The sequence below is a fragment of the Emydura macquarii genome, unplaced genomic scaffold (genome assembly GCF_026122565.2).
Source record: "Emydura macquarii macquarii isolate MOO-44397 ecotype Brisbane River unplaced genomic scaffold, CSIRO-AGI_Emac_v2 contig_312, whole genome shotgun sequence".
Lineage (NCBI taxonomy): Eukaryota > Metazoa > Chordata > Testudines > Chelidae > Emydura > Emydura macquarii.
The window spans coordinates 4,483,527-4,496,281 of NW_027130449.1; the positions used below are offsets into that span (position 1 = coordinate 4,483,527).

Here is a 12,755-nt window from a genome sequence, read left to right on the forward strand (position 1 = left end):
CCAATGGTAAAGAATCCCAGAAAGAGTTACTTTCTTCTAACACTGATTAAGGGACTTTATTAGAATAAAGAAAATAGTGTCATCTTTAAAACTATTCTGCCTTTCTCTCTCTCTCTCACTGCTTAACTGTACAGCTTTGGCCTAAGTTCAGAACCTTTCCTCAGCTACTGCAACTGCGCTGGCTCCTGCTACAGATTTAAAGAAGCAGCACACAGGTATTCTAAGATGGGGCTCAGTACCTTTCAGGATTGGACCCATATGAATCTATAGGGTAGGGATTATCATGAAAAGGTATGTCCTTCCAAGACAGAGACTGGCTTTGAATGTATGAGGCAGAGTAAATTAATTAGGAAAGCAGTGTATTTTCCTTAGAAATGATTAGTCCAGAGTCACTCGTGCTGTGACCTTTGCAATACAGGATTTCTTGACAGCCAACCTGATGATTTTCTTAAAAGCTACTTTGAAAAAAATTCCTCTTTATTTATAAATTTCCTTCTCCAATGAGGGTAGAACAGGGCTCTGGAATGCTCTACAACTTGACAGAGAGCCTGGGATAGAAGATGTTATACATAACAATACTTAGCACCTATATATTGCTTTTTCTATCTTTAAACCCCAAAACACTTAAAGTGTGGCTAAGCATCATCATCATCTTCTGAGATTGGGAAACTGAGGCACAGAGTGGTTAAATGAGTCATCCAAGGTCACTTCCAAAGCTGGGTCTTCTGACCTTCTGTTCAGTGCCTCACCGCTTCCCAAATAGCACAGAAGTACAAAGCATTATTATTACTATTATTATAGGCAAGAGTCCACTGGAAGCATCCTTCAGGGCTCTGCATTCAAAACCTTTATACTGCAGGTGGATTTTGGATTGTGTCTGTTTAAGGTAGAGTTAGACGCAGGGAGACTAGCTATCTAATGCAAGGTTTTATACTGTTACCTTTGCTGCAGTAACCTAGCTGAGCTCTTGCTCTGGGAGTTTCTAAGGCTTGTCCCGTGTTCTGGACTAATTAGTTAATGTCTGCGCAGAGCCTTGAAGACGTAAAAAGCATGACATAAATATTAAATGTCATTATTATTAAGTAAGTATTAATTACCTTTCTGGTTAATTTTTGTTAAGGCCTCCAAAGGGCTTCAGGCATGGGTGCCTCAATACATTCACACTTATTAATTACTATTATTATGTAAACCTTGTAAAGAAACATTGAGTCGATAAGGTAATGGGGATGGGCCAGAATCAAAGCCCTGGCTCTCAACAGCTCCAGACTTTGAGGAAATTTCATAAGCGGGTCAGCTTCTAAATTGTGCCACACCCAAGCTCTCCCAAACTTCGGAAAGATTCAGCTCTGGCCCTGGATCTGAGTTTTAGATAAACATATGCAGTTGAGTTTTTATGGGCTTATTTATTTGCATTTAATCTCTGTGAAGCGCTTTGCTGAAGAGCGTTGTTTAATTGCTAGGTATTATTATGATAACAATAACAACTAATCTTTGCACAAATTGGGATAGTTAGACTTCTGCTTGCAACTGATTCTAGGTGCAAAGTATCTTGTGTTGTCATTTACCCCAGTGCAACTTGGGTGTGAAATACCACCAGTTCAGATGTTAGCATTTTTACACCTATGTTGGAGATGTGTAGATCACTACACAAGTTGAAGCACAACAGGGAATAGAGCCCTTGGTCAGAAAATTTCAACAACATCTGAAAATGAACGTTTTAAAGAGCATTTCCACAAATGTTTGTTTTCCTCCAGCTCAGGACACATGGGATGAAATCCTGGCTCCATTGAAGTCCATGGGGATATTGCCATTGATTTCAATGGGAAACAGGATTTCTCCCAAGGTAGAACCACTTGTTACGAGAAGACCTTTGATACTTGGCTGGATTGTACTTAACTTTGGCAATGCTTGTCTTCCTTGGCATGCTAGTAAAGATAAGTGAACTGAAACTGAAATAGAATACAGTGCAAGCTGTACCTGTGAACTCCGATGGGGAGCTGTTGGACTGTGCTCCCAGCAAGGAACCTTGATGAAAATGATTCCCTGGCACCAGCACCATTCATTTAATTCTATGACTCTATGCTTTTATGTGAGCGCTAACTGCTGCACATTTCCCAGCAGCCTCCATGAGACTGAGGGTTCCCGAGGCTCTGTGACCTTTGGCAGAGTCTTTGGGGCTATTTTAGGAAACTTTCAGAATGTTCCAGGGGTGCCCTTCACCTCTGCACATGTGCAGAATCTTTGGTTCCTGTTTAGCTGCAGCAGGCCTTCGTGTGCAACCAAAAAACAGAGAACCAGTTTAAAATCCCGGCCGTGAGACCTCTCTGTGGTGGTCCAAGTAGCTATGTTCCCAGGTGATAGTACCAAGGTGTATAGAAATCGCAACCTGGGTGCAGGCCTGGAACCAAGTAGATTCATCTCCAGAACCGTTGTTTAATACATAATAACTAGAGAAGGGCCTGAGTTGCAAAGCTGAGATCTGGTTCCAAAGTCTGGGCCAGGGGATTCGGATCCAGAGTTTCAGTTCAGTCCATTATACAGATGGGGGTCAGCTGAAAAATGCGGGTCTGTATCAAAATCTGAACTGTTCCTAAGTTCCAGGTTATTCATATCTCAAACCAAATCATTAATATTAACTGTTTCATGGCTGACTACTGAGCCAAGTAACTGTACACCCTACCCAATGAGTGTGATTACCCATTGTAACCCAACATGAGCCCTGTCTTCACCAGATTTTGTTTGGCCCTGTAATTCCCACCATGTGCAGCTCCACTGGCAGATACTGTACTGTACTGGAGATGAGAGACACACAGACTCGGGTACATTTACCATTGTATCATCTAACCCTACTAGGTGAAGCAGTGGTAACAACACCCGCATCCTCTCTACACCACAGATGCAACCGATGGAGGGAGTTCATCCCTGATGTAATCAACTCAGACTAATGGTCTGAAACTAGGGATAAACTTGGCTCTTTGTTCTATGCTTCCCTGTGCACTGTTTGGGCCAGATACTTAGCTGATCCAGTTACTTCAAATGGACCTACACTGATTTACTTCAGCTGAGAATCTGGTCCTGTATCTTCAGTTATTGTAATCTCCTGGTTCATACTGGTGAATATGTTGAGGGCCCAGAAAAACACTTAGCCCCAGAAAACCTTGGGTATCTAATTATTCCTCATGTTAGCTGGAATCTCTGCATGCAACATTGTTGCTGTTATTCAAAAACCTGATGAGAACCCTTTAATTATGCCTGGGTTTGGCACAAATCTACTTACCGAAACTAAGGGGGAAAGATATGGCATCCTGGGGAAAACTTAAAATAATTACTGAGCTTTTCGGGGTGCAGCAGCAGCTGCTGCTGTCTGATCAAACATTTGTGAGAGTCTGTTCTTAACATGTTAGGAAACCTTAAAGAAATTGTTGCTATAACATAGCCCATGCAGCACCAGGAGGGTACTTATTATAAACAGGTTTGGTCAATGGTAGCAACTGCCCAAAGGCCTGATCCTCCTCTCAGACCATATCTACACTGAATTTTTCACACCTCTGAGCAACATAGCCGTGTCAATCTAAATTTTAAGTGTAGACCAGGCCTGATTTACATTGGTATACATCAGGATTAACCCCATGACCCTAGTCTGATGCGGCAGTAGAAATGGAATGAGTGAGAGGCAAATCAGAGTTGTAAGTCATCACTTTAAAGCATCCCCTAAAAGTTTTCTTCCAGTACAATTGTGTGCAGGCTTTGGTTGCCTGGCCTGGCATGGGGACAGGTACCTTGAAAATACTTAGGTAGGCACAGATAGACACATGTCACTATGGCTATGTCAGGGCCAGATTCCTGCCTGGTTTGTACAATGGCACAAAGGTGGCTGCACCAAATGCTTAATTTGTAGTGCAAGAGGTGCCGGGGCTCAAGCAATTTTTTAACTTTCATAACTGACGCAGCAAGCCCAGAGGTGCCAGGGTTGTGAACTGCCAAGCCTAGAAGTGCCGGGGCTCAGCCTTGGCAAGCCCTGGCATGAATTAATCACTGGGCTGCGCAGATCATGGGTAACAGCAGCCCAGAGCAGGAAGAGAGCTGCCTCTGGGGGCCTGCTATGTTCCATCCTCGCACAGCTGGTTGGGAGTGGACAGGGAATGGGGAGAGTCTGGGTTGTGCTCACACAATGCAGGGGCTAGAGACGCTAGATTGGAAGAAATAGCTCCACCAGGTATTGGACTTGGCCGGAGGTACTTCCCCCTGGCAAGGGGTAGGTCTGACTCTCTCCTGGGGCTCTTGGCAAAGCCCTGGAGGAGTCTTAGATCTGTCACTGTGCTGTGCTGGGGTAGAAGAGAATGGAATCCAGTATTGCCAGTCCCAAAGCCTCAAAAAGCATGAACCTGGACCACCCCCTCAAATAACAATATTAGTCTGAAAAATCAGGAGATTAAAAAAAAAAAAAAGAAATGCTGGTGTCTTTTTATTTTCCCTTTGAATTTTGAGACTTTAGGGTGCACGGTGGGTCGCTTTTTATAGCTTTCCTCTGCAACCATGAAAGCCAGAAACATACCTTTTTAAAAAAATGAAAGCTGGGATTCCTGTGCAATCACACAACTCCAGGAGATGGGGCTTTAAGTAAAACACCAAATATTCTGAGACTCATGATAAAAATGTGTCAACTGGCAAAACTGGGAATATCCATCGCAATGCACTGCTGCGTAGGCACTTTCACAGAAGCCTTGGTGGCAGGTATTTCTTGACTTAGCTCTATAAATCAAGAAGAGGTACAGATAGGCACCTCTGACAATCACCTCAAATACACGAATCACCAAAGAAACAGACAGCATCTCTATATCCTAGAATAACAACTACATAACCAGTAACACAGCAATAAACCAACCACCCCCACAGGTCATCCACAGCAGTATCTACTTCTTGAGCAGCACTTCTAAAATGATGAGCATGCCCTGCAGGTCAACAGGCACATGCTCTTGCAGGCCACAGTAGGGAATATGTCCCAAAGGAAAGGGGCCTGAGAAAGAATGCTCTATGGGGGAAGCCCCTTCACATTTATACAGAATGGGGGATCCAGCTCTTGTATCCCTGCTAATCTGTTGTGGCAATACAGCACAGTCAGAGAGGTGCTATCGCAGTTAGGAAGGTCTGAAGATACTTAGGGCTTTTTAGGTCAATACCAATGGTTTAGCCTTCACCCTGAAATGCCCAGGCAGCCAGTGCAGATCTTGGAGCACCAGTTGCCCTATGGTCACCGCAAGAAATTCTGCATCCTAAGTAGGTTGCTATGTCCTGCACTAACTTTAACTTCTAAATGGATTTTCACCTCAATGCCTCCTTCTGTGATGGGAGTGCTCTGTGTCTGTAAATGTGGAAATAGTTCATTAATAGATAAAGTGCCAAGAGGGGGTGCTCAAGAATATGTAACATATTTTGAGGCTAGGAACTATCAAGAGATTTTTTTAAAAAAATAGATATATTACATTTTGGGATCTTTTTATTTGCCTTCCACTGTCGGAGCATTTAGTGTACAGGTTTTCAAGATTTCCTTTGCCACCACAGGGGCTGGAACCTTAAGTTATTTTTAAATGAAAACTGAAATTCCAAGGTAATAACCAGACTCCAGGAGTGGGGGCTCTAACAGAAACAGCAAATGTAGTGAGACTTACGATAAGATTGCATGAATTGGCCACGCTGCGTCACATTCAGACCCCTCTTAAACACCTGCTTCTCCCATGCTGCGACAGTAAACTAAGCTTATTTGTGTGTGTGTGTATTGACTTGTAGTATATATTGCCTATTTGGTGCAACAGGTGATCTTGGACAGAGAGCCAGACAACAGGCAATATATCTATTATTGTCATTCCCCTTTCCCATTGCCTCTGAATATTTGTCTGTGCGTAGATTGGGAGCTCCTCTTAACACCATTTTTCTCCAACATTTGGAAATCACCTGGCAAATGTTGGATGCTATTGAGCCTAATGCAAGAGCGTAGGTTTCCCTGTGCATTTGAATATGGGTCATAAAGGAGAGTGCCTATAAAAATATAATGTAAGAGCTGGGAGCAGAGAAGATGGACTTCAGGGTGACCAGACCAAATAGCATGAGATGTCTGCTGTGGTGGCAGAGAGATAGCTAGCACCATGAGCTGTGTCTGCCCACTACCCAGCCTATTACCGCCTGCCTGCAGTCCTGCCCTGACGCACAGCATGATCACCAGTGCGACAGGTGCATTTGGACAGAGACACCCAGCTGTGTGCCTATGAAAAGCCCGATGAAGGACGAGATGAGCCCTGCCCGCTCCTTTAAGGAATGTTCTCCCAGGGAAGCGGGGCATCATGTGCCATGAGGCACAGAGCGTGTGTCTGTCTAAGCCCTGGGAGGCCGTGGCACAGCATGAGAAGGGAGAGTGCACAGAAGGGTTTGCAGTGTGGATAGAAAGAGAAGAGGCCACGTTCAGCATCTATGGATAGTTCTGCAGCCAGCTCCAGTGTGGCTGGAGCAAGGTGGTATATATAACTGCTCCCCATGCCAATGAGGCTTAGGGGAGAGGGTCCCCCTGGGGGCGGGTGTTACCACTGCTGCCCTCCATCTGGATTTCTCCTAGCGGGAAAGGGAGGCTTCCGTTTATATCTGTGTCTCCATAGGAGGCCTATTGGCAGATGTTGCTAAGGGAGACACTGAAACAGCATGTCCCCTGCTGCCTTGGTCATACCACCTCCTTTACCAGCACTGGCCAGGGCTTGGACACACTAGCCCCTGAAGTGCAAGAGAGAAACTGTGCTATGACATCCTCTCACCCTGGGGGCATGCTCCCAGGGACCCAGCACCAAGGTTTGCACTGGGCATTTGCTTTTTGGCTGCTGGAGCAAATTGGGGTTACTACTCCTGTTGGGTCAGCTCCTCAGCTGGTGTAAAATGACTTCGATGGAGCTATGCTGATGTGCATGAGCTGAGGATCTAGTTTGAAGTGGGTCTTGACTGTACCACGGGCTTTGTGCTCGTCCTCAGCCACAGGGTGAATTTCACCCACTGCCTGTTCGCTCCAGCGCCAACAGCCTCATTGGGATTTTCAGAAGCACTCAACGTCGGTGTAACCCTGCTCCCGTTGAAGCCAGCAGTACAACTCCTCTGGATTTTAGTGGGAGCAGAATTAGGCCAACACTGAGCGATTATGCAAACTATTTCTCTTTCCTTATTTCTAAGTAGGGCTGGTCCAAAATATCACCAGCAATTTTAAATAGACAATTGGGCATTTGATTAAACAGAAGTGTTTGTGGAGAGTATCAGCTTTCTTAGAATGTTTTCAATGTTTTTGTCAGAAAAATGAAAATTTTCAGCCAAAATTTTTGGTTACTGAAAACCAATATTTTTTTGGTTCTATTTTCTGTTTTTTGATGAAAATTCCCCCATTTTCTGCTCAGTTCCATATCTAAGTTTTCTTTTCTTCTCTTCAGGGCTAGATCCTTTCTTTTTTCAGGCTGCCTGCACTTTCACTGCAGTCTGAAGCTGACGTTTCATTCTAAAATGAACCCTTTAGAAAAGGAACTAAACTCCTCTTTGGTTTCTTTTTGTTTTGACACTTAGGACTCTGCAGATTTATAGACTTTCCCCTGTCGTAAGTTCATTTTCTTCTTTTATTTACCTTTTGCTGCAGCGTGTTCTGAGTGAGATCTCATTCTGCCTCCGAGCTGAGCTGACCTGCCAAGAGGAGCTGATCCATAAATCTTTCCTTCCTTCTTCTTTCTTTCCAAAACAGAACTGGCTAACTTTGCCCAGAAGGAGAAACTGTTCTGCCATTGCCGGCAGTCAAACAGTGCAATTAATTAGTGCTTTCCCTTTTCTCTTCTCCCCTAGTCTGCATTTGTCTGTGTCAAAGGTATGTAGCTTAGATCGCACTGAGCCAAGAGGTGGAGGGGAGAAGAAAAAAAGATTAGTCTGAAGTATTTAATTTTAATGAAACTTTTGAAATGCGATCTGGTGGGGGTGATATATATTGCGTCATGTCCAGTGGTCATAAGGAGTTTAATCAAAACCTTCCAACAGATGGCTGGCGCTGACTTCAGGTCGGTCTGATTAAAAGCAAGTGTTTTCAGTTCCTGTTAGCACATTTAGATTCAGAAACGGCTCAGGAGAACCTGATTCTCCATTGCCTTACACCTTGTGTTCACATCTGTGGGAAGTGGACGTAACACACTGCCATCCAGGTCTGAGTTATGCTTGTGGAATGAACCTGCTTTGACGGGTAAAAATTCTCATTCTGGATTGAATCTTTTTGGGGAAATAGGATGATTTTCCTACTCTTTTCTTGGTGTTCATGATGAAAAAACCAAAATATCCTTTTGAATTATAAATATTTTAAATGGATCTAACTAGGAACTAGGACACCTGGGTTCTATTCCTGGCCCTGCCACAGAGGCAGTACGTGGCCTTGAGCAAGTCAGTTATCCTCACTGTGGCTCATTTATTCACCAGTAAAATGGGCATAGTAATAGTCATTCATCTCATAGGGGCGCTGTGAGGCTTGACTGATTTCTTTTAAAAACACTTTGAGATACTCAGACGAAAAGTTCTATAAAAATTCAAAGTGTTATTATTATATGACAGTCCTTGGATAAGTCAGCCTTACCATCTGGCCACTTCAGGGACAGATACAACAGGACAGAAAAATGAGTCCAACTGTTGCTTGAAATCAGGAACATTTAACTGATTTTTTTTTTTAAATCATTTAAAAAAATCTTGAAGAGTTGCCTACACATTGGAAATGGTTGATTCCTCGCTTCTGGATGATAAAAAGAGCTCATTTCTAATCTTAATAGCCCGTTGTGCTAGGTTCTGTACAAGTACACCATAAAAGACTATCTCTGTATGAAGAGTTTACACTCTAAATAGGGAAGGTAGGAAGGGAAATAGATAGCAAGAGGCGAATGGTCACACAGCAGATCAGAGCAGGGAATTTAATCCAGGTCTCCTGAGTTCTAAACCAGTGCCTTAACCACTTGACTATATTGTCCCTCCATTACTTGGGGTAGGAAAGCTCAAAACACCCTTGTGGCACTTTGTTGCAGTAACTATTTAGTTCCCCATTATTTGTCTTGGGTTTGGAGGGCTTGTTTTCTATGTTTAATTGGATGGTGGTTCTGAATTTGAACTGGTGGTGGGGATAATGATATAGAAAAGTCTAAAGTCTGTATCCAATTAAAATTGTTAAGTAAGACAAAGCTACAGAATGAAAAAACAGCTGTCTCAGCTCCTTTACGTTTGAGACTGAGCAAGTCATGACAGCACGGAGCAGACGGAGCCATTTGCCAATATTTAATTTGTTGTAGATTAAGAAATTGCTTCATTTCCACAATTACTGTGTCTGTCTAGAGAACGATAAAAACACTTTTGAACTCTGGGGTGTTCAAAATTTATATTTGGATCCAAACGTTGGGGGTGTTTCGAATCCAGAATCATGTTTGGATCTGAATTGTGCAAATAGCATCTAGATACCACAGTGACTGAAACCTTATAAATGATATATCTAGATAGAACAAGAAGGGCCTGGTATCCAAACACACTGAACCTTTGGGGTATCTAGATTCTGATCAGTTTGTGTCCTAGCTTTTTATTTTATGATCTAGAGCCTAGATTCCACAGTGATCAACACTCTATAAATGTACATAGAGAGACAGACCCATGGAGCCCCACTTACACCTGTATGGCTGGGATTTTGAGAGTTGGGTGCCTAACTCCCTTAGGCGCCTTTGAAAATCCCAACCATGTCACTCTGCTGGCTGCAATGCAGCCATTCCTGATTTACACCAGTGGAAGAGGAGACTGAGGCCCATAGACTTTGGCCCATTTTTGTAACTGTAACCTTCCCTCAGACAGCATTTGTAGCCTCAGATCCCAAGTATCTTTTCAAGCACTCTCCTTGCTATCTCTCTTAACAATCCTGCATCACAAACTCTTCTTATTCCTTCAGAACTAGGGATGAGAAATCTGAGCAACGTTGTCAGGTGCTGGAGTGAAGATGAAGCATCTTCACAGAATTATAGATACATAGGGCTGGAAGGGACCTAAAGGAGCCATCTAGTCTCTCCCTCATACTGAAGGCATACCTAGAAAGAAGCTTAAACATGAAACTTTCATTGGGGCAGAGACCATCTTTTTGTTCCATGCTTGTACAGCGCCTAGCACAATGCGTTCCTGGTCTATGACTAGGACCCCTAGATGCTATGACAATACAAATAATAAATTATTAATGATGATTATTATTAATGGACACTTAAAGAGATGCTACTACAAGTGTTTGGCCCAATATTTGACCTACGGGTTTGTTTTTAGATTCCTAAATAATAAAACGAATAAAAAATAATCAGAGCCAACAGCTCTAACAAGCTGTTCAATGCCAAGCACTCATGAGCAGCCCAACAATAGCAAATCTTTGCTGGCGCATCGGTACTCATGCATACCAGACCAGATTTTCAAAAGTAAGTAAGTGCTCCCACATAGATACCAAAATAAATAGGTCCTGAACTCTATTGAAAATCTGGCTAGAGGTGTTACAGCAGGATCTGGTGGGTACTGAGCACTTTGGAAAATATATCCCTTATTTAGGGGCTTAAATGGGAGGTAAGTGCTGGGAAATCTGGTCCCACTTGAGGGGAGTGAGTACATGAAGATCCAGACCCAAGCTCTTGTGAAATCTGGTCCTATGTGCTTCCCAGCATTCATCAATTGCCATCCAATAACCAAACACTGTTTCTTACCTTGCACTCCTAACTCTACGATAATAAACATACATGTACAGGCCAGTGATCATGGTACAAGAAAAGAGATTCACTTTTTCCCTCTACATATTTCTCTTACGTTAAGTAGCTTTAAGAAACTTTCAGCAGTCTATTTCTAAAGAAGAATCCCTCATGTCTGAGTTCTTCCTAGCTCTGGGAACTGTCGTAGCCCTCTCAGTGAGCAGCTCAATGTGCCACCCCTAACCCAGAGAGGAAAGCAAATATTCCTGATTGCTCTGCTATAAAATACCCTTTGCTAAACTCCCTAGAAGCCAGTCCCTTGTAAAAATGCTTCTCTCTCAAGGTTTCTTTCTTTCTTTTTTTTTTTTTGTTTCCTATTTTTTAATGATCACTTTCACAATAATTTACGACGTTTGCCGTTCCGCACACCGTGTATCCATTTTATCATGAAATATGCTAATTAATTCAACCCTCAGTAGAGTAACTGCTATAAAAATGCCCTTGTTAAGGTCTGGTATCCCCTCCTCCGCCTATGTTGTGGCTGATGCACCTAGCCAAGCAAGTTTCTCATGCTGAGCTTGTAGAACCTGCAGACCCTCCCCCGTGTAGGCATGCCTAGTGTTTGTTCTCTGCTCATTTCAAGTGTCAAGTTGAGGAACAGAAAAGTTTAAAGAATCAGGGGAGGTAGAATTACAGTGGAAAATGGGGTGCATGCTCTAATAATTCTTGTGGTCCTAATTCAGACACTTTCATTCCGAGCGATACTACTGGTCTCAGTGTACCATTTAATTAGCTGGTGTCACAAAGCCTCTGGGTCAGCACAGCTGGCAGGTTCTGCTCAGGATAAGTCCAGAATACCGAGAGTCAGACATGAGGTGCAAAGGCAGAGCGCTAGATAGCAAACTGCATGCGCTATGCCTGATTCAAACTAACCCCACATTTCTAGGAACGCTGAATTCACCCACAAGATTCTGAATAAAATAAGAGACCTGAGGCAAAATGCAAACGGTGAAACAGACAAAGGTTAGAGGGTTCCAAGTGTGTGGCTATATTGGTCCTCAACAAATGTGAGAAAGTAAATTGAAGAGTTAATTTCTCCCCCTCCTCCCCCCAACCCCCCAGTGGTTTCAATCAGCTGGAGCCTTTCGGAAGTTTCTGAGCTTGGGTGATTTATGGCTCTTTAACAATCTTGCGGTTTCTTCCGTGCTAGGCTGAAAACACGAAGTGTAAGGGAAAAAATATTAATTAGATGTCTGGCTGGGGCCAAAAGCCACCTATGTGCAAGAATAGGAATGGCATTTCAGGCTCTGAGAAAGGGCTTGGAGTGTGAGCCTGAAGCAGAGCAGGGAGGTCAAGGGCCTCTATACCAGGGTTGGGAAGCTGTTAACCCAGACCTCCTGGTATTGGGGTAGGACATAGAGTGGGCCAGATCCATTCTTGTGTTGGCACGTGAACAGAAGACAGGGTACTTGCCCTCTCCCTCTCCTGGGACTGCTGGGGGCCGGTAGGGGCCCTGGAAGGCTACCCTATCATAACCCAGCTGCTATGGATCATAGCAGTGGGACAAGGCATAGGACTGCCTCCCAGCCACTCCACCAACATGCATTTTGTCCCACCCAATATCACCCCCTGTGCCAGGGCTTCTGGCCGGGCAGGGTCGGAGTAGTGTTGGCCCCATGGTTCCTGCAGAAGGCCTCCTGCGTGGGGGGTATTGCCTAGCAGGGGGGCCTTGCAGCTCGTTTGCGCTGGTTTAGCTGGCCCAAAGGAGGCTGCAGGCTGGGGGCAAACACGTCGCCATTTATAAACCATAGAGGCAGAGACACAAATGGTTGTGGCTACCTGGCAGGATGGTTCCAACTCAGCGGGCGAAGTTCTACCATCAGTTACTCCCATGTAACCCAGTCAGTGTCAATGGTGCTGCAGAAGTATCAGCGAAGGCAGAATTCAAGACCCTGGAGACTGTAAAGTGAAGAGCTGAGTTCTACCTCAACTTACACTCTTTGTACTGCCACTGGT

At 43.9% G+C, this 12,755-nt stretch overlaps 1 protein-coding gene across 1 annotated transcript in view; it reads left to right on the forward strand.

Annotated features, from left to right (window-relative positions):
• Nucleotides 1-12,755, forward strand: part of BARX2 (BARX homeobox 2) — a 50,156-nt gene that overhangs the window by 27,088 nt on the left and 10,313 nt on the right. The window lies entirely within an intron of this gene.